The following is a 21,400-nucleotide window of genomic DNA, read 5'->3' on the forward strand; positions in this document are numbered from 1 at the left end:
ACTACCTGTTTGCGGGTTGCATTCTCTACGTGGTCCTTGTTGCTGCAAGGAGATCTGACACCGCACCCTAACAACATTTTATGTGATCCAGAAACACAAGTAGAAAGAAACTGAGAACACTTTTGACGACTCTTACAGGAAACATTTGTAAGCATAGGGTCTTTCTCATTTTTTAGATAAGGAGAGAAACAAAATCAAACACATATAGTACTCTATTCCTGTAACACCCCTGGTGGCTTTGCATGCCTCCTGTATGTCAGACGCTACTGGGTATCATACAGTCCGGATATATAAGCAGGTGATGCTGATTTTTCAGATGAATCCTTTCTCATATTAAGGTCATAGGATTGGAGAAGATGAACCAAAGTGTGTGGAAGAAAGTGAGAGCCCCACAACTGCAATCACATGGGAAGGGGGCGGTAGTAGCTCTTCCTTCACGCCCTACCTAGGTCACGAGTTGCCCCCTATGAGCGGCTCACAGGCACGGCCATGGCTCTAGAGGAAAAAGGGCTTAATCCAGAGCATGGCAGCTTGCAGCAGAAAAGTGATGGACCAAGCATTAAACTACAGCGCCATGCCTCTCTGGGAAGGAAAGGGTGTTGATCCCTTCCGCCTTGGCCTCCCGCCCCCCCCCCCCCCCCCCCCCGCAACAGCAAGGTGGCTGCCGCCTCAGAGCTTATTGGAATCCAGATATGAGCTGGCCATGACGGGGCAACGGCAGTCACATGAGAAGTGAGACCAGCTCATACTTCACGCCCTACCGAGGTCACGAGTTACCCCCCAGAAGCGGCTCTCTGGCTTGGCCATGGCTCCAGACGCAAAAGGATTTAGTCCAGAGCCCGGCAGCTTGCAGCAGAAAAGTGAATGGACCATAGGTTAAAATATAGCACCATGCCTCCCCGGGAGCAAAAGGGTGTTGCTCCCTTCCGCCTTCTCCCCCCCAACCCCCCCCCCCCCCCCCAGCAGCAGGGTGGCTGCTGCCTCAGCGCTTATAGGAAAGCCAAGTATGAGTCCGCGGTGACAGGGCAACTACAGTCGCAACGGAAGGGGGGTGGAACCGGCTCGTCTTTCATGCCCTACCGAGGTCACGAGTTGCCCCCCAGTAGCAGCTCTCCAGCACAGCCATAACACCAGACGCACAGAAAACAATCTCGTAATTATCTGGCTCTTTGCAGAAATCCAAAATCACGCAGCCACTATTGCAGCTGCGCAACGTTATATGATTCTGTTAACCAGCTATAGGAAAGAGTATTTCACAATGCCTTTTCAGTAATTCTGGTTGTTGGGGGGGGGGATTCTAAATAATGGTGCATCTTTTGTCGAAATAATGAATGTAATGAATGTAGAAAAGAGTTAAGTAGAAATCATCTGCTTCACAGGCATTGGGAGGGTTGGGAGGGGGGTATATTTGGATTCTTGGTGGTGAAAAATGAGTACTGGTGAAGGGAAAGGTGTTTGATCATTGTATGACCAAGACTTAAACCCAAAAGCTTAGGAATTTTTCCCACAGTGATTCAATAAAGAAAAGAAAAAATAAATTATGAAAAAAAAGGTGGAGTTCATGCTCAATTCAATCAGCTAATCAGTGGCTGCATAAATAGCAGTACTCCTACATAAAGAAAAAGGAAAGTGACAGCCCCAAAGACTACCCACAGAATATAAACATTGAAAATTGGAAGGAAAGGAAAGCTCTGGAGAAAAATGTAAGGAATAATCTAAAGGGGTGGCAAATGATGTGGGTGTAATCAGTTATGTAACACAAAAATCTCAGAAATTTTTAATTTTTCTTAATTGTCTTGTCTGAAAGCTGAGAAGATGTGAAGTCAAAGATGGGAAGTCAACAATAGGCAGTGCTGTTCAATTGTAAGGGTGCCTTACTTTTCGTTGTACCAAAGTGCACGGAGACAGTCCAGCGGTCAGAGGCGCAGAGGAATGCAGAAGCAGGGCGGGCCAAGCCCCCGGCAGGCTCAGTGGCCCCAGCAGCCTTCACAGCCTCTCTTCATTCGCTCTCCTCTTGTAAACCCCTCCAGGAAATTCCACTGAGCAGAAAGAATCAAAACAAGAAAACCGAGGCACAGGAGAGCAAGCGTTAAAGGATACATTGTTTGGCCCCGGTTACCAGGCAAAGAGTTACAGTCTCTAGGAAGGAAAACATGGCCAGAAACAGGAAGGAAAACATGGTCAGAAACAGGAAGGAAAACATGGTCAGTTACAATTTCCGGGCCGGAGGTCAAGGACTGGGATCCTGTAGGGCGGGACTTCGCCAGACCAGGGTCTGTGATAAACAGGGGAGGATGTTTACATCTAAAGGTTAGCTAGGTCTGAGGTATGTGAGAAGGGGAGGACTGTTTCTTGTACTGCCGGAGCTTGCTGGCCCCAGAGTGTCGGTTTGGCCCTTTCCAGACCACTCAGACTCACCCACTTAGTTGAAAGTGGGGTCCTGCTTCTGCTTCCTCACCTTTGTGAGCTGGTTGGGCACCAAAAACTTTATCTTTTATTGGGTGGCAGGCATATTCAGCAGTGCTCAATATTAATCCTGCTCTGTACTCAAGGATCATGCCTGGTGGTGCTCAGAAGAACTATACATTTTTGGAGCTCGAACCCAGGTCAGCAGCATGTGAGACATGTGACTTACCTTATACAATCTCTCTAGCGGACATTATTTTTCAAGAGCGTGAAAGAGGTTTGAGAATGGTGCAATTACATACTGTGTTTGCAGTCAGAGCAGAGATGAAAGAGCTAGTAATCCTTCTGAACCTGCAGGAACAGCCTCTGATGGAAGGCACTTCTATCAGTAGGACTGACAGAAGAAGCGATGTAAGTCATTCTCCTTTGTAACCCAAAAAGAAAAAAAAAAGAAATGTAGCAGTAATATTCTATAAAGACATGAATTAAGGAAGGGGACATGAGGGGGTAGCACAGTGGGTAGGGCGTTTACCTTGCACGCAGCTGACCGGGTCTGATTCCTCCATCCCTCTTGGGGAGCCCGGCAAGCTACCGAGAGTATCCTCTCCACACGACAGAGGCTGGCAAGGTCCATGGTGTATTTGATATGTCAAAAACTGTAACAACAAGTCTCACAATGAAGACATTACTGGTGCCAGTTCGAGCAGATTGATGAGAAATGGGAGGAGAGTGCTACAGTGGATAGTGAACCTGTTAATTAATATTTAAAAATATTACTCAAAACAGGAAATATTGATCAAGTGCATTTTACTGAGAGTTGTAATTAGGAGTTAATCTACAAAGAAAATTTGATATTAGTTTCTACTTACACATATTTATGGTGGAATGTATGAGGGGTAATCAATAACAGCCTTTAAAGCAAAAATTATGATAATATATTAAGTTCTGATAAAACTATGATGGAAGTAGAAAAGAAACAAAATTTAAAGAGGAAAGGAACAAGGAAAGTTCTATATATTGAAAGTAGAGCGCTACCTGGACTTTTCCCAAAGAGAAAAGTCTTAAAACTGACATTTAGCCCCAGAATGAATTTCCACAACCTTCACACACTTCCCTCTTGTTGTGGTGGGAAGATGCTCACTGGCTGGATGGGTGTTTGAATGTTACCTGTAATGAACTCCTGTGAACTACTTTATGAATATAAAACGTGTAAAAATCATTAAAAAATTGATATTCAGATTATATTCCTTAAACACGCCGAAAGCGTAAGAGATAGTACCGTGGAGAAGTTGGCTTCGATCCCTGGCATCCTCCATGGGTCCTCAAGTACCACAAGGAGTAATTCCTGAATGCAGAGCCAAGAGAAGCCCTGGGCATCACCAGGTGTGGCCGCCAGAAACAAAAAAAAAAATTGCCAAATATTTACACTTTGAGAGTCTAGTGTATGTACACAGTAGTAAAATAATTGTTTCATTTGTTTGTTTCAAAGAAAGAGTTTTTATTTAAAAAATAAAGATGTTTGGTAAAGGCTGAGCAAAGACCAAACTGATGTGGGGGATTTTGAGGCTCCAACGCAGTGGGAGAGGGCTGGATGCTCGAGGCCCAGGTTCATGTGGGAACATTGCTGGGAGTCTGGTGGAAAGAGGATGTGAAACAAGGACACTGCCGAGAGGAAAGTGCCAGGGTCAGAGGCTCGGTGAGGCAGACAGATGGCAAGCGCAGACGCAGGGGTGACTGGCTTCCTGAGAGAACAAGGCCAGGCCCAGGAGGCAGGGCTCGGGGCTTGTAAAGGGCGGGAAGGGAGGGCAGGGCAACCTAAGGCCTAGGCGGGTAGAGAGACCACTCAGGCCCGAGTGGGGCAGGGCTGGTGGCAGCCATGCATGGGGTCCCCTCCCCGGCCCGGGACCCTTTGTGACTCCGCAGGGTTCCGTGATGTCAGCAGAGTGTATATAAACGGGCCTGCTGCTCTCTGGCTCAGTTGCCACAGGCAAGCGAATACTTGTCTGATCTCTTCTACATGGATTCTCACACTTATTCTCCTATTACTCCTGAACATCTACCCGAATGGCTGGTTCTCTGGATTGAGGACCCCTACCTTTCGGAGTTTAATGGAATTCTATTTTGGATTTTGCTGAAAAAATGTGTTTTCCGTTTGCGGTCAAGGAACAGCACCAGGTAGAGTCTGGAGACGTCCTGGGGGACTGAGGGCAGGTGTGTTTGAAAGAAGCAGACGGGGAGTGTGGCCAGATGAGAGCATCAGTCCTCTCTCTCGCAGACGTGAGGCACAGGGCGAGGTATTCCGGGGGACCCAGTTACCTCAGGGCCAGAGTCTGTGTGGGAGACCCCCTCCCGCACTGTGGGAGAAATAGCTGTCCCTGTGGGATCCCAGCTCCGGGGAGAGTACACGCTTCCCCCCTGACCTGCGGGGGCAGGGGTCACTCACACAGAGGCCTCCACGGGGGCAACAGGACAGTGGTGACCTGAGAGACCCTCAGAGGGGGCCCAGGGCCTCTGTGAGGCAGCACAGTGCACAGACTGGTCAGGGTGCTGCTGGCACCAGGGTGCTGGCCTGACAGGGACTGAGAATGGGCTCAGCGTCCCTGGGACTGAATCAGGCGAGAGCCCAGCCTGCAGTTCCCTGCAGGAGCCCAGGCCTGGGGAGGCTCCTTGAGTTTCTGAGAGGCCCAGGCTCTCACTCCCCCTTTCTTCTCAGCACTGAAAGCCTGCCTGGAGGAGGAGAGGCTCTGCACACACCGAGGTGAGGGGGTTGGCTTTCCCGCCTGGGCTCTGCCAGGGCACACTCCCTGTCCTGGCCATCCGGGCCAGGCTACAAGTTGAAGATGTCCCTGTGGACAGCGGCCCCGTGAGGGCACTGGAGGAGAGTCGGGAGGGAGACAGGCAGAGCCTGAGGCCTTGGGGGTCCCAGTGAACCACACCAGGGTGAGAAGCAGTGGAACTGCCCTCCAGGTTGGCGGGGGACACAGGACAGACCAAGGTTCCCAGGAGTGTGGACGACAGGTCCCTGAGGGACACTGGGCTCTGGGTTCCCGGAGCTGGTGTGTTCGGCCTTTCCCCGGAAGCAGGTGCCTCAGGGAGCCTCGGGCATGGGCTGGGCAGGTCTTGGGGCTCAGACAGGGCTGGCTGGGAAGCTGTGCATGACCCCTGACGGCCCCTCCTCCCTGGCAGGAGCCCATCTTCACCGCGGGAGAGCAGTGAGCTGACCAGGTGACTATCCCCCGCCTCCCCAGACACCTCAGGACCGAGTGCTCCCATGGGGACAGTGCAGTGAGCCATGAAATGGGCGGGGGGGGGGCCCTGGGAGAGGGCAGAGGCTACTGTGACCTCATGGACCTGAGGAGGCGGAGGGGCTCAGGCTGTGGGGGTGCCGGGGGTCTCCCACCCATGTCAGCAGGGACCTCTACTCTCTCCTCCTGGCTCCAACCTTGTGCCCTGTGTCCTCTGCAGACAATGGCTCCAGCCACAGGACCCCCGCCGCCAGCGTATGCCTCTGTACCACGTCCCCCCGTTTTCTGCACGCTGGGAACGAGCCGCAGGGCATCCTTGCCTCTTCATGTCCCCTGCTGCGCCGGGCGCCGATCATCTGTACTTCGGTAGATCCACCTCTCTACCCGCCCCTGGGACACAGAGGGCATCTCTGTACGGACTGCTCCACCCTGGCTCCAGGTTCCTTCAGGGAAACAGCCGCTTAGGCCACCCTCTGACGCCTGAGGGGTCTCTGCGGCCGGCTCAGCTTTCCCGAGTCGGCCTAAGAGTCAGCGGTATGAGGCAGAGCCTGGCCCAGAGCACCCAGGGGACCCTGTGTCCTGCCAGGCCCCACTGCGTGTCCTTGTGCCCATGGGCCCCAGACCGCCATGCAGACCGTGGCCTCCATGCCCCGACCCGAGTCAGGGTGCTGCTCCTCTGGGGGGCAGGCGTTTGGGGGGTCAGACGCCCAGCAGCTCTCCAGATCGTGATCCTTTGGGGGTGGCAGCAGCTCCCCGAGGCTCTGCCTGCTTTCCATGGCGAGGAGTTGCCACAACCAGGACATGACTGGGCTGCACTTCGCGGAGTCTGTTGGGACACATGCGGCTTTTTTCTTCCTGGCTATTCCCGGCCTCTAGCCACAACTTCAACAACATCTGCCAGGCCCCTGGCCCTCGTCCAGCCTCCCACAGACCGGAGCCCAACTCGGACACAGTGGGGGGGTCTGCACACACTGCTCCACCCTGGCTCCTTTTTGGGCAACAGGTGCGCAGGCCACCCTCCGGTGCCTAAGTTCTCTATGTTACCGGCTCATCTCTCAGGAGCCGGCCGAAGAGTCGGGGGCATGAGGCAGAGCCCAGCCCAGATCACCCTGGGGACCCTGTGTCCTGCCAAGCCTCACGGCGTGCCCTTGTGCCCATGGGCCCCAGACCGCCGTGCAGACCGTGGCCTCCACGCCCCGACCCGAGTCAGGGTGCTGCTCCTCAGTGGGGCAGGCGTGTTGGGGGTCAGACGCCCAGCAACTCTCCAGATCGTGGTCCTTTGGGGGTGGCAGCAGCTCCCCGAGGCTCTGCCCTCTCTGCGTGGCGAGGAGTCACCAAACCCAGAACACGACAGGGCTGCACTTGTAGTCCATGCGGACACTGGCCGTTCACCGGCAATGCCATCGGCCAGGCCCCCGGCCCCGGCCCTGTATATGCCGGTCCTGTTCTTTCTCTCCGTCTGCCCTGCCAAGCCTCCCACTGGCCAGAGCCCACCTCAGGGAAAAGACTGCCTGTCCGTTCCCTCCTTCCTTCTGGGAACACCCCCCCTGAGACTCGCGGGGGTGCAGCTGCCAGCCTCCCCCGCTGTGAGCCGGGCCTTTCCCCAGGACCAGCGCCCTGAGGGGGCCGAGAGGCAGGCTAGTGCTCCAACAATCCACGGTGACCGGGACGGGCCTTGTGGACACAGGAGGAGAAGGTGGTGGCCATTTTGGCCTGGACACAGGCGGGGACGGAGCCCAAGGTGTCCTTCTACCCTCTCCAGTGCAGCACAGCCGCCCCGGCATGACAGCTTCCGGAGCAGGCTGCAGCGGCTCTTTTGCTGCTGGGGATCGCAGGAGAGCACGTGAAACACTACCTCCTGGAGTCTCACTTATCAAATTTAAAGATAAAATAAAATAAAAATAAATGTTCAAGAAAATAGTAACTCATGACTGCGCGGCGCTGGCGAACTTGTGTGTGGGGTGGGCGGGGGATGGGGGACCGTCACCCGCCCCCAGCAGTCTCCTGGAGCTGGAGCTCCTGGGAAACAAATCCGGTGCCACCCTCCCCCAGATCTCCTCACTGAGCCCCACTGGGTGTAGCCCAGGTTGCCCCCAAATACTGATGGACTCAAGCGTCACACTTCAGCCTGCAGCTTATAAGTATTACTAGGAGTGGTCCCTTATCCTAACAATTGCTGGGCATAGCCCCTATAAAAATTTATTGACAAGGGGTTGAAGCAATAGTACAGAGGTTGGGTGCTTGCCTTGCAGGCACCTGACCTGTGTTCCATCCCTGGCATCCCATATGGTCTTGACCCCCGCCGTAAATGATTCCTGAGTGTAGAGCCAGGAGGAAGCCCTGAGCATTGCCCGGTGTGGCCCACTCCAGAAAAAATATAAAAAGAATTATTGGCAAAGCTAAAGATTGAAAATAAATTAAAAATCCAGCTTCAAAGCTATAAGAACATTAAAGCTAACACTAGAAATAGTCGTCGATTTGCTCGAGCGGGCACAGTAACGTCTCCATTGGAGACTTGGTTGTTACTGTGTCTGGCATATCGAATACTCTCGGTAGCTTGCCTTGGCTCTCTGAGAGGGGCGGAGGAATCCAACTCGGGTAGGCCATGTTGGCCACTTGTAAGGCGGATGCCCTACCCGCTGTGCTAGCCAAAATTGAAAATAACGCATTAGAAGAAAAGAATATCAACTTCTGACTTTGAAAGACATCAAAATTAGAAATATTCAAGTGGGACTAACAACTGAAGCAGGAAATCAAATAAAATCATAACAGATTTCAAATTTTATTAGGATTGAACACATAATTTCATAGAAAACTGAAATTGATCTAATAAACTTAATTGTAGTGGAGATAGAAAGATAAATAGACCAGTTGTAAAGAAGAAATGGGTGGAAAATGATGAATGTACTATCCCAGAGGGAAAAAGCTAAAGGCAGATATGCAGATGTAGAATCTACCAAACTCAAGGCTGTTTAAATGCTTCCAGAGTACTGAACCTTCACTTATGATTTTAGTGTGAATTTAGTATGATTTTAGTGTGGAGTTATACTGGCAGTGCTCAGAGCTACTCCCAGAGCATTGCCCAGGGGTTGCTCCTGGAGGGACTCAGAAGACCAGATAGAGTCTGGGATGAAACCTAGGTCTCCATGCACTCAGGCAACTGAGTTGCCTGTCCAACCCTGTAGGATAACACTGTTTTGTCCTTCCTGCAGAGCCTCAGGTAAATTAGATTTATTGGGTTGCTCCCATCACAGTACTCCCATTCCTCTGTGTTTATTTGTAACTTCTTTCTTGGTGCTCTGTTGACTAGTAAATATTGTTTTTCTCTTCTCCCTAAGTCCTTTGCATAGTTAATTCAGAGCAATGCCCTTTTTGTATGGATACAAGAAGACAGTATATGCTATGCCTTTGTAATATGACTCTCAGTGTTATTTTCCTCCTGGGCATCTGTTGTCTCACCTAAGCCTCAGCTGCTCTGACTTCCTAGCACCCCCAAAAGCAGGGTCCCTATGAGGGACTGGATGGAGCCAGGGCAAAAGGTAAGCTATATAGTACCCTAGCGTCGAGATGGGCCTGGCCAAAGTGCCATAATGCTTAACTATAAGTTAAGGATTTGGGCATGGAGAAATTCTGACATGATCCAAAATGTAATAACTAGATTCGGACCCTGCTAGGGTTAGGAATGATTAATATGGCCTGAGCTCTGTAGTCTGAGTCTGTGGCAAGCTGTTCCCCTGAGAGCTGCCCTACAAGCCTCAATGGTATCTCTTACTGTGTCCATACAAAAAAAACTAGTCTTAAGATGTTGATAGATATTGGACTGAGGAAAGGACAAAAATACCTTAGGAGGTATTTTGCCTGGGGCAGTCAGAAAGGACTTTGAAATACCTTTTAGGTGGTGTTTTCTTTGAATTTAGTGGGCTCTCAGGAAGTGCTATCTGATGTTGATTTTGCTCCCTGACTGGGTTCAGTGTCAGCCCAGAGTGTGGGGGAGTTGGAGAGGCAAGAGAGTTGGAGAATGAGAGAGAGAGAGCAGGTCGGCAAGATGGACCACAGAGCGAATAGCAAGGGGGACAGAGAGAGAAGAATGTGGAAGAATACTGGAGCAGGCACATGGAGAGAGAGAGAGCCCAGGCTGCGAAAGAGAGTGCAGAGATGAGCGGAGAGACAGGGGGTGACGTGAATGAGGAGCAGAGCAGATTCGAATGGGAGCCTGACGTGTGGGGAGAATGGAATAAATGGCATCTGATCAATCAACCGTCTTGACCCTTCTCCTCCACCATATGCCCCATGGTCCGGGCTGCCCCAGCTGGGGGCGCGGCCCCGGGTCACCCAGAACCTGACAGGCAGGAGAAGAGCTGTCGAGGCCACGCCCTGGCCACCACTAAAGAGTTTTTTACACAGCCACACATCTTTTCTTATTTCTCTACCTTCCTCCCCTCCTTTCCTCTCTTACTTCTTGCCTCCCTCCATTCATCCCTCCCTCCCTTCCTTCCTTTCTTCCTCCGAGTTGTGCTCAGGGCTTACTCCTGACTCTGTGCTCAGGAATCATACCAGGTGGGGTTCTAGAGACCATATCGGATGCAGTGGACTGAACCCAAGTTGCCTGAGTTCAAGTCAAGCGCCCTCCCCCTAGCTGGTACTATTGGACTGATTCTCTGGCCCCACCTCACACATGCATTTTTATTTCTTTATATATTTATTTAAATTTTTATTAGTGAAACACCATGAGGTACAGTTGTAGACTTACACATTTTTGTGCTTGGGTTTCAGTTATACAATGACTGAGTGCCCATCATTCCACCAGTGCCCATTCCCCACCCCCAGTGCTCCCAGCATCCCTCCCACACCCCACCTCCCCATCCCACCCCACCCCTGTGGCAGGGCATTCCCTTTTGTTCCCTCTCTCTCCTTTTAGGTGTTGTGGTTTGCAAAAGAGGCATTGAGTGGCAACCGTGTTTAGTCTATACTCTACTTTCAGCAAGCTTCTCCCATCCTGGGAGGATCCTGCCAACACCCTTTACTTGGTGCTCCTCTCTGCATCTGAGTTGTCTTCTTCCGTGCATGTGTGGCTGGCCTCCAAGCCATGGAGTTAACCTCCTGGTACTTATCTTGGCTATTCTTAAGTGATAATCTCACATTTTGTTACTTTATATTCCCCAGATGAAAGCAATCTTTCTCTGTATGTCCCTCTCATTCTGACTCATCTCACTTAGCATGATACTTTCCATGTAGTACCACTTGTATATAAATTTCATGACTCCATCTTTTCTAACAGCTGCATAGTAATCCATCGTGTAGATGTAACAAAGTTTCTTGAACCAGTCATCTGTTCTTGAGCACTCAGGTGTTTTCCGGATTTTGGCTATTGTGAATAGTGCAGCAATGAACATACAAGTGCAGATGTTATTTCAACCGTACTTTTTTGCCTCTCTGGGATATATTCCCAGGAGTGGTATTGCTGGGTCAAATGGGAGCTCAATTTCTAATTTTTTGAGAATCTTCTATACTGTTTTCCAAAAGGGCTGAACCAGTCGACATTCCCACCAGCAGTGAAACAGAGTCCCTTTCTCGCCACATCCATGCCAACACCTGTTGCTTTTGTTTTTTTGGATGTGGACCCGTCTCTGTGGTGAGAGAAAATATCTCATTGTTGTTTTGATCTGAATCTCCCTGATGATTACTGACGTGGAGCATTTCCTCATGTGCCTCTTAGCCATTCAGATTTCTTCTTTGGGAAAGTTTCTGTTCATTTCATCACCCCATTTTTTGATGGGGTTAGGTGTTTTCTTCTTGTAGAGTTCAACCAGTGCTTTGTATATCCTTGATATCAACCCTTTATCAGATAGGTATCGGGTTAATAACTTTTCCCATTCGGAAGATTGTCTTTGTATTCTGGTCATTGTATCTTTTCAGGTGCAGAAGCTTCTTAATTTAAGATAGCCCCATTTGTTTGTCTCTGTTTCCACTTGGTGAGTGGAGTGTCCTCTTTGAAGACACCATTAGTCTCAATATCATGGAGGATTCGCCGACCTTGTCTTCAATGTATCATGGATTTTGGCCTGATGCAACACATGCATTTTTAAATAAAATAGTACTCTACTGTTTAAAACTTTGTACAAAAACGAGAGGCATATAATATCTTAAATTTCAGTATACTAATGTAAGAAATCCCCAGTGAAATGTAAAAATTGAATTAAAAAAATCAAAATATGTTATGGCTATATGGAATTTATGCAGTAATGGAAGGATGTACCAGTAATAGAAACACCATTAAGAAACTTTCAACAATTTTCCATACTAATATATTTATGAAAGTAAAAATACCATCTCTCTCAACTTTGTAAGGGAATTTAACATAATTCTGTAATATATAATTATAACCGAAGCATAGAAAAGAGGGAAGAAAAAAGAAAATTAAAATTTATAATAGACAAAAATTATCTGTTGAATCTAAACACAAATGTATGAATGCTCTTCATATGGGGAACATAAAGTAACAAAATAGGAGACTAACACCCAAGAATAGCCAAGATAAGTACCAGGAGTTTCACTCCTCCATAGCTTGGAGGCCAGTCACACATGCTGGGGGAAAAGGCAGCTCAGAGAAAGAAGGGAGCACCAAATAAAGGGTGTTGGGAGGATCCTCCCATGATGGGAGATGCATGTTGAAAGTAGACTATAAACCAAACATAATTGCCACTCAATGCCTCTTTTGCAAACCACAGCACCCAAAAGGCAAAAGAGCACAAAAAGGAATGCCCTGCAACAGAAGCAGGGTGGGATGGAAGGGATGGGGGGTGGCAGAGATACTGGGATCAGTGGTGGTGAAAAATGGGCACTGGTGGGGGGATGGGTACTTGATCACTGTATAATGGAAACCCAAGCACAAAAATTTGTATGTGCACAACTGTACCGCATGGTGTTTCACCAATAAAAGTTTTTTTAAAAAGTGTATGAATGCTCATCAAAGTATTTTCTCAACACTTCTATAGATTAAAATTAACAAAGTTTGGGGAATAATATACACATTTAAAAAGACTTCCCTCTTTCTTCAAGTGGTATGTCAGGTTTAATCATTGCTAAAATAAATTCTTTTACTGTCATTGTCACTGTCCTTCGGCTGTTCATTGATTTGCTCGGGCGGGGCCAATAACATCTCCATTGTGAAACTGTGTTTGGCATATCGATTATGTCATGGGTAGCTTGCCAGACTTTGCCATGTGGAAGAGATATTCTTGGTAGCTTGCCGGGCTCTCCTAGAGGGGTGGAGGAGTCGAACGTAGGTTGGCCAGTTCGTCTGCATGCAAGGTAAATTCCCTAACCACTGTGTATATTCAGCGGGGAAGAAATACTTTATTCCCTTTCAGCAACTTCTAATGAAATGCTCCCATTCAGTTGGTTGATAGGGAAACTTTACATTGCAAATTGATCACATAAACTTTGAGATAAAGAAGTTAAAACTGTTAAAGCACAATATCACAAAATACAACATAAGACAATGGAACATTGTTTATAGATTACCTACAGTTTACCAAGCAACATTAGATAACCCCTGATGTAGACAGATTCGTAGGAGGCACGAAAGATGTGATTAATTTAAAATTTTAAAGATAACCACATGGTAATTGACACTTAGAGGTAAAGAAGAGAGAAGGCATGGATGCTCCCAAGCAGGGCTCAAGCACAAATTACAATTTTGTCGACATTTGTTTGCTAATCACACAATGGCAGTTCAGTTTCCTGTATTATAGTTATCTCAAGTATAAATATGACAATAAAACCAATTTTTGAGGATAATTTGGGGGTATGTCAGATGGTATATTTGAAACATATGGCTTTATTAGCCTTTCTAAAATGTAACACCAACAAAATATTTGTAGACCCTTCATAAATAAATTTGATGCTGATACTATCTGAAAGGAATCCATAAAAAGTAATTTCAGTCTTGAAAGAGATGTAAGTTTGGAATATGTTTAGTTTATTGGATAAATAAACAGGCATTCACGGTCCTCCCGTTGTTCATCGATTTGCTCGAGCGGGCCCAGTAACGTCTCCGTCATGAGACTTGTTGTTATTGTGTTTGGCATATCAAATACGTCACGGGGAGCTTGCCAGGCTTTGCCGTGCAGGCGAGGTCCTCTGGGTAGCCTGCCGGGCTCTCCGAGAGGGGCGGAGGAATCAAACTCGGGTCGGCCATGTTGGCCGTTTGTAAGGCAAACGCCCTACCGTTGTGCTATCGGGAGCGATAGCACAGCGGGTAGGGCATTTGTCTTGCACGCGGCCAACCCAGGTTCGATTCCCAGCATCCCATATGGTCCTCTGAGCACCGCCAGGAGTAATTCCTGAGTGCAAAACCAGGAGTAACCCCTGAGCATCGCCAGGTGTGACCCAAAAAGAAAAAAAAAACAGGCATTACTTTATATTAAAAATACTAAAATGCCTCCCATTTAAAATGTTTCATACCTCTAACATGAAACCTCCCTGGAAAATATTGTCTGGCTTCATCAACAAAACTTGGTCCCATTATCGCTTTCCAGTACCGGAAACCACTGTTTCTTGACAAAGCAAGGACTAAAGATGAAGCACTGTTAGAAAAAAAATTATTGAAATTATGACCCCCTTATATAACTAGTTACAAGCAATACACATGCATTTATTTGTTTACTTTCTTTTGCAGCCCTGCCCCTCAATGCTCAAGAGACCTCACGGGCCATTTCTGGTGGTTCTCAGTCAACCAGGCAGGCAGGTCAGAGCCTGACCCAATGACTCAGTGATACTCGGATCAAAAGTGTCAGAGTAATCCTTTATCAAGATTCAGAAGTCAACCTTCACTTGGAATACGAGTAATGTTTACAAGAGGACGGAAGTAGGGAAAGCAAGGGAAGGGCCATAGGTCTGCATGGGTGCTTCCTGGATTACTGTTCTACTCTGGCTGGGATATGCATGTGCCCTGCTGGCTGTATAGTCCACCTTTGATTTGACTTCGTTTTCTGATATCTTACTTCTGTTATTCCATTTTGCTTCTAGGACCAGTAATCTTTGTGATTATCAAATTCCTTGAAAATCAGAAAGTTCTCTGCTTGAAGTGGCACACCGTGAATTTCTAGATTTGGTTCAACTGAGCTCCAGCAACTTTACCTGGGACTTTCCATTACTCCATGACACACCAGAGGGACTAGCGTAGATAGAATTTGGGCTGTGATTTGAGGTGGGTAGGATAGTAGCAAATAAATAAATAAATAAATAAATAAATAAATAAAAGGCTCCTGCACATATTTATAGACTATATAGGTTTGTCCATGGGAACAGAACACAGGGTTAGGAAAATATTTAAATGATTCAGAAACATATCATACTTTCTAAACCTGAAATCACTTCACCTGATCATGTTTTCTATAAGGTCTTCAAAATAAGCTTCATGGTCATATTCCTTGCACAGTTTCTGTGCTTCATCTTCTGATAAAAGTACTTGTCTTTGCATCAATATTTTAAAACCTTCTTCTTGGCAGGATATTGGAAACATCATCTGTATAAAAACAACATGTTGTAAAATGCTAGGCATTTGTTACACATACTTCAAAATGTGTTATCATGACAACATAATGTATTTCATTCTCATATAAAATTTAAAAGTTTTCTTATTAAACATGAAGACAATCAATACTCTTTATCTTTACATATCAAGTTATGCTGTTGCTCTCCAGATTTAATAATATAGTAGACATGCACACACAGCCAAGCTATCCCTCTCATAAACATATTCTTCAAGTGTCCTGATGTGCATCCAAATCTACAAAGGAACAAAAATGATACCTCAGCCTTTTCCTTGGCAACATATCAAAAGTTAGTAGACTATGGACCAAAACCAAAAGTTGAGTATGTATATTACATATAGAGTATCCTGTCATATAGACAGAATAACACTAGGAGAATAAAAATACTCTCCATATTCTTTATACACAAGTTATCAGGTTATTCATACACATATATACATGTTATAAGATATCTTTTATATATTATAAATACAATGGGGATATTTTCCGATGTGTAGACCCATAAGATAAAATGAGCACATCTTTTTAATTATGCTGATCATATACATGCTATATTACTGAGAAACAGGATATTGTGAAGTTATATGGAAGTGGGGAGTTGCAGCTGGGCATAGAACACAAGAGACAGAACAAGTGACAGAGAACTCGGCCCTGAGGCCACTGCTTGGCAGCAGGGCCCTTCGCGCCTGACTGCAGCCCTCCAGTCTTGCACTACCAGCAGCTGTGGTTCCTTTGGGGCCCGGGCATTTAACATGATGTGAATTTTACCTAAATGAAATAATTCACTTTTAATTTTGCAATTCTTCTTTTGTAATTTCTTAAAGTGAATCACTAATTAAATGACAATAATAGCAATATACAGAGAAAATAATAATGATGAATTGCTGCTTATTCCCAAATGCAAATACGAAACCTAATAGTGCTTCAAAAACTAGGACTAGAACTCCACAAGCGAATTCATTACTCAGTAACATCTGATAAACATTTCTGAACGTTTTTTCTATCTAACTAATAACTTTTTATTATACTCAGGTACCACTAAGATTTGCGTACCACTGTGGCAATATGTTTTAGTAATGGCTATATCCAAAATTCTTCACAGGGGATATTAACCGCTCTCAGAAAAATGTTGGGTAAATATTTCTCCCATTCGTGTGCTATACTTATGTTCTGGTCATCATTTCGTTGAAGTTCAGAGCTTCTGCCTTTAGTGCAGTCACATTTATCTTTGTTTCCACTTGTTTTTAAGACTAGGAAGGTCCTTTTCTGACGCTGACTGTGGAAAGTAAAATATCCGCCAGAGGGCGCGCCTCCACTACTTTGAAGGGGGATGTTTGGTGAGATATGCTAGTTTTCCCAGAGCATGCCAAGGCAGCTCTGAAGGGCTGCTGAAATGACCTGGGTGGACATGAGAACGTGGACCTGCCTGGATCACATGCTTGGACCCTGGCACAGAAGCACTGGCTCAGCTCCTCAGATCACCCAGGGATCACCAAGGCCTCCTGAGCACCACTGGGGAGGCACCCCTGGCCCCACAAAAAGCAAGGGATGAAAAGTATCTAGTGACAACAATATTCTGGATTTGGAATACAGAAATGATTTTAAGAGGAAGAGAGGGAAGAAGGATGAGGGTCACTAGAGGGGTCATGAGGCAAGGGTGGAAGCCATGGGCATTCTGGGGGTTTGGAGGAGGGGCAGTGATTTTCTACAGGACATGTGTGTACAGAAGCACTGTTCTAACCCTGTCACCTCTGATGCAGTTTTAAAAATCAACACATTTGTTCATGACCCCAATCCTCAAGCAGCCCTCCGCTGAGCTGACGCTGTTGCCTGACAAATCATAGTAAGATTCTCTTTTCTCACCCTTCTCATCCTCCACACACATTGCCTGGAGTTGGTCCCACAGAGAGTCCACACATCTACATGACAATCCGGACAGGGGAAAATCAATCAAGCACCCTGGAAAACTGCGAGCTGTCAAAATGCCTAGGGTGTTACATAATATAGAAAAGCCATGCTTGTAACCCTTGATCTAAGGAATAAAAACCGAAAAAGTGGTCAGCTATAAAGAAAAAGAGGTGCTAATTCTCTCCTTTTCTATCCAATTTTACTATGGTCAATTATCGAAATAAGAGGACATCAAAATCTTTTTGCCTCAGATCCGGTAGCCAGACTGTACAGAAAAACTGCCAAGCCAAGAGCTATTTTAAATCGCTGACAGTCTATAATCAAGATGGTCCTTACTTTAAACACACAACATCACAAGACAATGACAGTTTAAAGGAAAGGAAATTCTTACTACAACAAAATGCAGTAATCTTATTCAGCTCATTTTTCAGATTTCGGAATAAAGTTTGCTTTGCTTTGCAAGGTCCACTCCAGGCTTGGTAAACATCGATCACTAGAAGACAGCACTATTTAACGAGAGATCGAGTCAGATGGACCATATCACAGGTCACAGTCACAGTCCTCCCGTTGTTCATCGATTGGCTGGAGGGGTCCCAGTACCTCTCCATCCTGAGACTTGTTGTTACTGTGTTTGGCATATTGAGTACGTCATGGGTGGCTTGCCAGGTTCTGCCCTGCCGGCGAGATACTCTCCGTAGCTGGCGGGGCTCTCCGAGCGGGCGGAGGAGCCCAACTCCAGTGGGCCAGTTGACTGCGTGCAAGGCAAACGCCCTATAGCTGTGCTATCGCTCCAGCCCATGAACCGTATCAGCTTAGTTTAAAGAGAGGCAGCGGCAAGAGCAAAGCGGCTCAGCCGTGAGGGGAACCAAGATGCTCCTGCAGGGGAGGCCCAGTACCTGTCAGCCCCTTGTTCTGCAGCAGCATCTCATCGCCCTGGGCTTGGGATTGATGCTGAATTCTGTCTCCGTGTGCCAGTCTGCCAAGAGCGCGAATGCAGATTGAACTCCTGCTTTCCCTGTAGCTTGATTTCTCGCTTTCTGCTCGCCATTTATCCACTAGCACAGAAGAAAAGAAGAGAACATAGGAGAAAAAGGAAATCTTCTGCATCGGAGCCACATCTTCATGCACTGCGGCTAACCCTGGGTGCTGCGCCCTCCCCTGTCCTAGCGTGGGGGACCCCCAACGCGCCTGGGCAGGGGCATCTCTCCGCACACCTCGCTGGGACTTGCTCTGAGGCACAGGGCCTGCCTATGAACCTCCCCCAGTCCCTGTGCACCCAACAGGCGGAGCCTATTCAGGAACTGCTCCTTGGGACGACAGGCACTGCCTAACCCAGGGGATCGCCAAGAAGCCAACCCGAGGAGAAAACACACCCTCCTCTCGGCGAGGCTGAAGTGAGTGGTGAGGATCTGGTACTTGGCAGGGACGGCATGGGGGACCAGGCTCTGGTGCCTTCTCCCCACATGTTTTCCCCGACATGGGCCAGGGTGATGGGAGGTGCCAACGTTTCCTGCCTCCTCCTGGGCTACCCTCGAGCCTGGTCACGAGCCTTAAGCCCAAGTCCTTGGTGGGCGCCTGAGAACAGTGCAACCCCGCAGCGCACAGGGAAGCTGGCTGACAGAGCACCTGAGCTCAGATCGTGCACCCCGGGATCTGCACTGCACCCCTCCTTCAGAGCACTGCACCCCTCCCTCATTGCACTGCACCCTCCTGCAGATCACTCAGCACCTTCTGGCAAAGAGCATGTTCAGTCTTTCCCCCTGGGCTCCCTGATCTATGCTTATGGCTAGTAGTCTGCAATCTACAGGGGGGCCATGAGATGGGACAGGGGGAGGGGCCGAGTGATGGGACATGGAGGGCCCGGGAGACAGGACAGCCGGTTCTAAGGTAGGGAGGCCACATGCCTTGCATGCGCAGGGTGTAGGTCCATCCCGATATGGTAACCGTGCACCACCAGAAGTGATTCCTGGGCACAGAGACAGCAGTGACCCTGAGCATTGCTGGGCAAATGTGGCAAAAAACAAACAAGAATTAATAACAGCGGGCAGGGAGCTTCCCTGGCATGCAGAGGACCTGGGTGACATCTGAGTGAAGCACCCTGAATACAGCACAGTCAGGAGTAAACCCTACGAACTGCTTGGTGTAACCCAAAGTTAAAAATAACAAAATTAAATATATTCACTGATCTTCCTCCTTCTCCATAAACAGAGACAATACTGTCCATATTTTTCTATATCACAGTTTTATTATTGTAGCACCTGCTTTATTTGTATATTTTCTAGACCTCTAAATACACGAAAAAATTCAGAAAAATGAAACTAAGTTATAGAATTTTTAACTTTATTCTTTCCATCTCGTGCTTCTTTTAGCATCTGTATCATCACTCATACACAACCACTGAAATTTAGATGCCAAATTAGTGCATTTTTAAATCGCACAAATTCTTGAACATTTACAAATACCTGAACCAGAATATACAAAACATCTATCTTAAATTCAAAAGTCTTATTCATAAAATTAGATGATAAAGAAAATAGTTTAGAATTTGCTGTAAATACATCACCTTAATGACAGAAACACACTGGAACTCAAAGCAGCATTTTTTGTTGTTTCTAATTTACATTTTCTTTTTTAGATCAAATATTCTGGATTCCGAGATCCAATTTTAAATGTCATCTGAACAAGACTATGGAAACGGCTATTACTGCTGTAATGACTACAAAACTGAGGCTCTAAGAATAATGAAACTCACAATATTAAAACCTCAGACTGAAAGAACCTATTTCTACTATCATCTATTTAGAAATGCAAGACTGATGGATTTATACTGTGAAAAGAATACTATGCATCTCTAAATCAGAGAAACCTGCTTGCCTAGAATCAGTCAGAGGAGGAGAAGATGACCACATATGCCACCTGGCTCAGAGATTCAAAGACATGCAGCAAACCCGAACAGGAACCATCTGCAATCTAGGCACTGATTTTCAAGGCAGTTGGAGTATTTTGTTCCTAGCTGCCATGATATTTCTTTACTATATTCACTGGTTGGTAATACTTTTAAATAAATAAGTAGGGAAAGGAAAAGCAGGAGGAGGGTGGAAGATGGAGGGTGGAAAGACAAGCAAGTGACATATGACTCATGACCAGTAGTGTGAAGGCAAAAGTCAACAAATCACTCATTTGGGGAACTATATACAATTACCACAAACTTATTAACACTATAGTTTAGAGTAGTAAGTAATGGGAAGCTATAAAATACAAAATACTTATTACCAATCCTATGTAAATACTTGGTTTTCCTATGATATTGTTTGAAACAAGTTTACTCATGTTCAGTATATGGTCTCAGTGAATTACAATTTAGCAATTTAAATGTCAATACATGCCTATCTATATTTGATTCAGTAAAGAATTTCTTTATCAATCAGTAAATGTAGTTTCAGTTGGAATGTTAGTTGGTATTTTACTTGCATTAATATGATCAATGAAGGTGAAGCAATGAAGCTGTCAGAAATTTACCATCAGTAATCACAAGAGGCATAATTCCTGAAACAGGCAATTGTTTTGAAACTCTGAAATAATGTTTTCTATGTTGTTATTTATTTACTCCCAGTGACATTCAGGAGTCCAGCCGGGGCATTCTCAGTGACAGAACCTCAGACACTTTGTCAATCAAGATGATGATTCAATGCCAGAGTTCAGAATCTCTGGGGCTTGGAATCACAGGAGCCATGCTGGTATTACTAAGTACTAAGGGCCTCCAGGGATGTGCAGGGCCCTGACAGGGAGCCTCCAGGGCAACACCGGTCAGTGCTCATGGTGATGCCCAGGGCTACGACCGTCTGCATCTCGCAATTCTAGGGCGTTGAATCTGGGTTGGTTGTGTGCAAGATATTTACCTTCTGCTCTGTACATCTCTCCGCCCCCTAGACTCAGTGCACTTTTATTTTTTATATGAGTTGACATTAAATAGAGCAATTTTTACCTGGTTTGTACCTGTTACATATTCTATGCTTTAGGTATAGTTACCAGAATCAGGTTATGTCTTTGAAGAAGAAAAAAGAGAAAAAGAAATGTGTTCTTTTACCACAACCACCATCTTCCAACAACTAGCCAAAATGACCAAGACAAAGGGAAGGCTGAGGGTCAGTCACTATGTGTTCTTCAGACAGCTTAGAAAACAAGGGTTTGTCATTTGGTCACTGTTGTAAGAAATGAGAGATTGTAGTGAGTAACATGGGTTAAAAAAGTAGAGTCCCATAAATGCCTCCATTGCAGAACCAG

This window comes from Sorex fumeus, unplaced genomic scaffold (genome assembly GCF_029834395.1).
Source record: "Sorex fumeus unplaced genomic scaffold, SorFum_2.1 ptg000020l, whole genome shotgun sequence".
Taxonomy (NCBI): Eukaryota; Metazoa; Chordata; class Mammalia; order Eulipotyphla; family Soricidae; genus Sorex; species Sorex fumeus.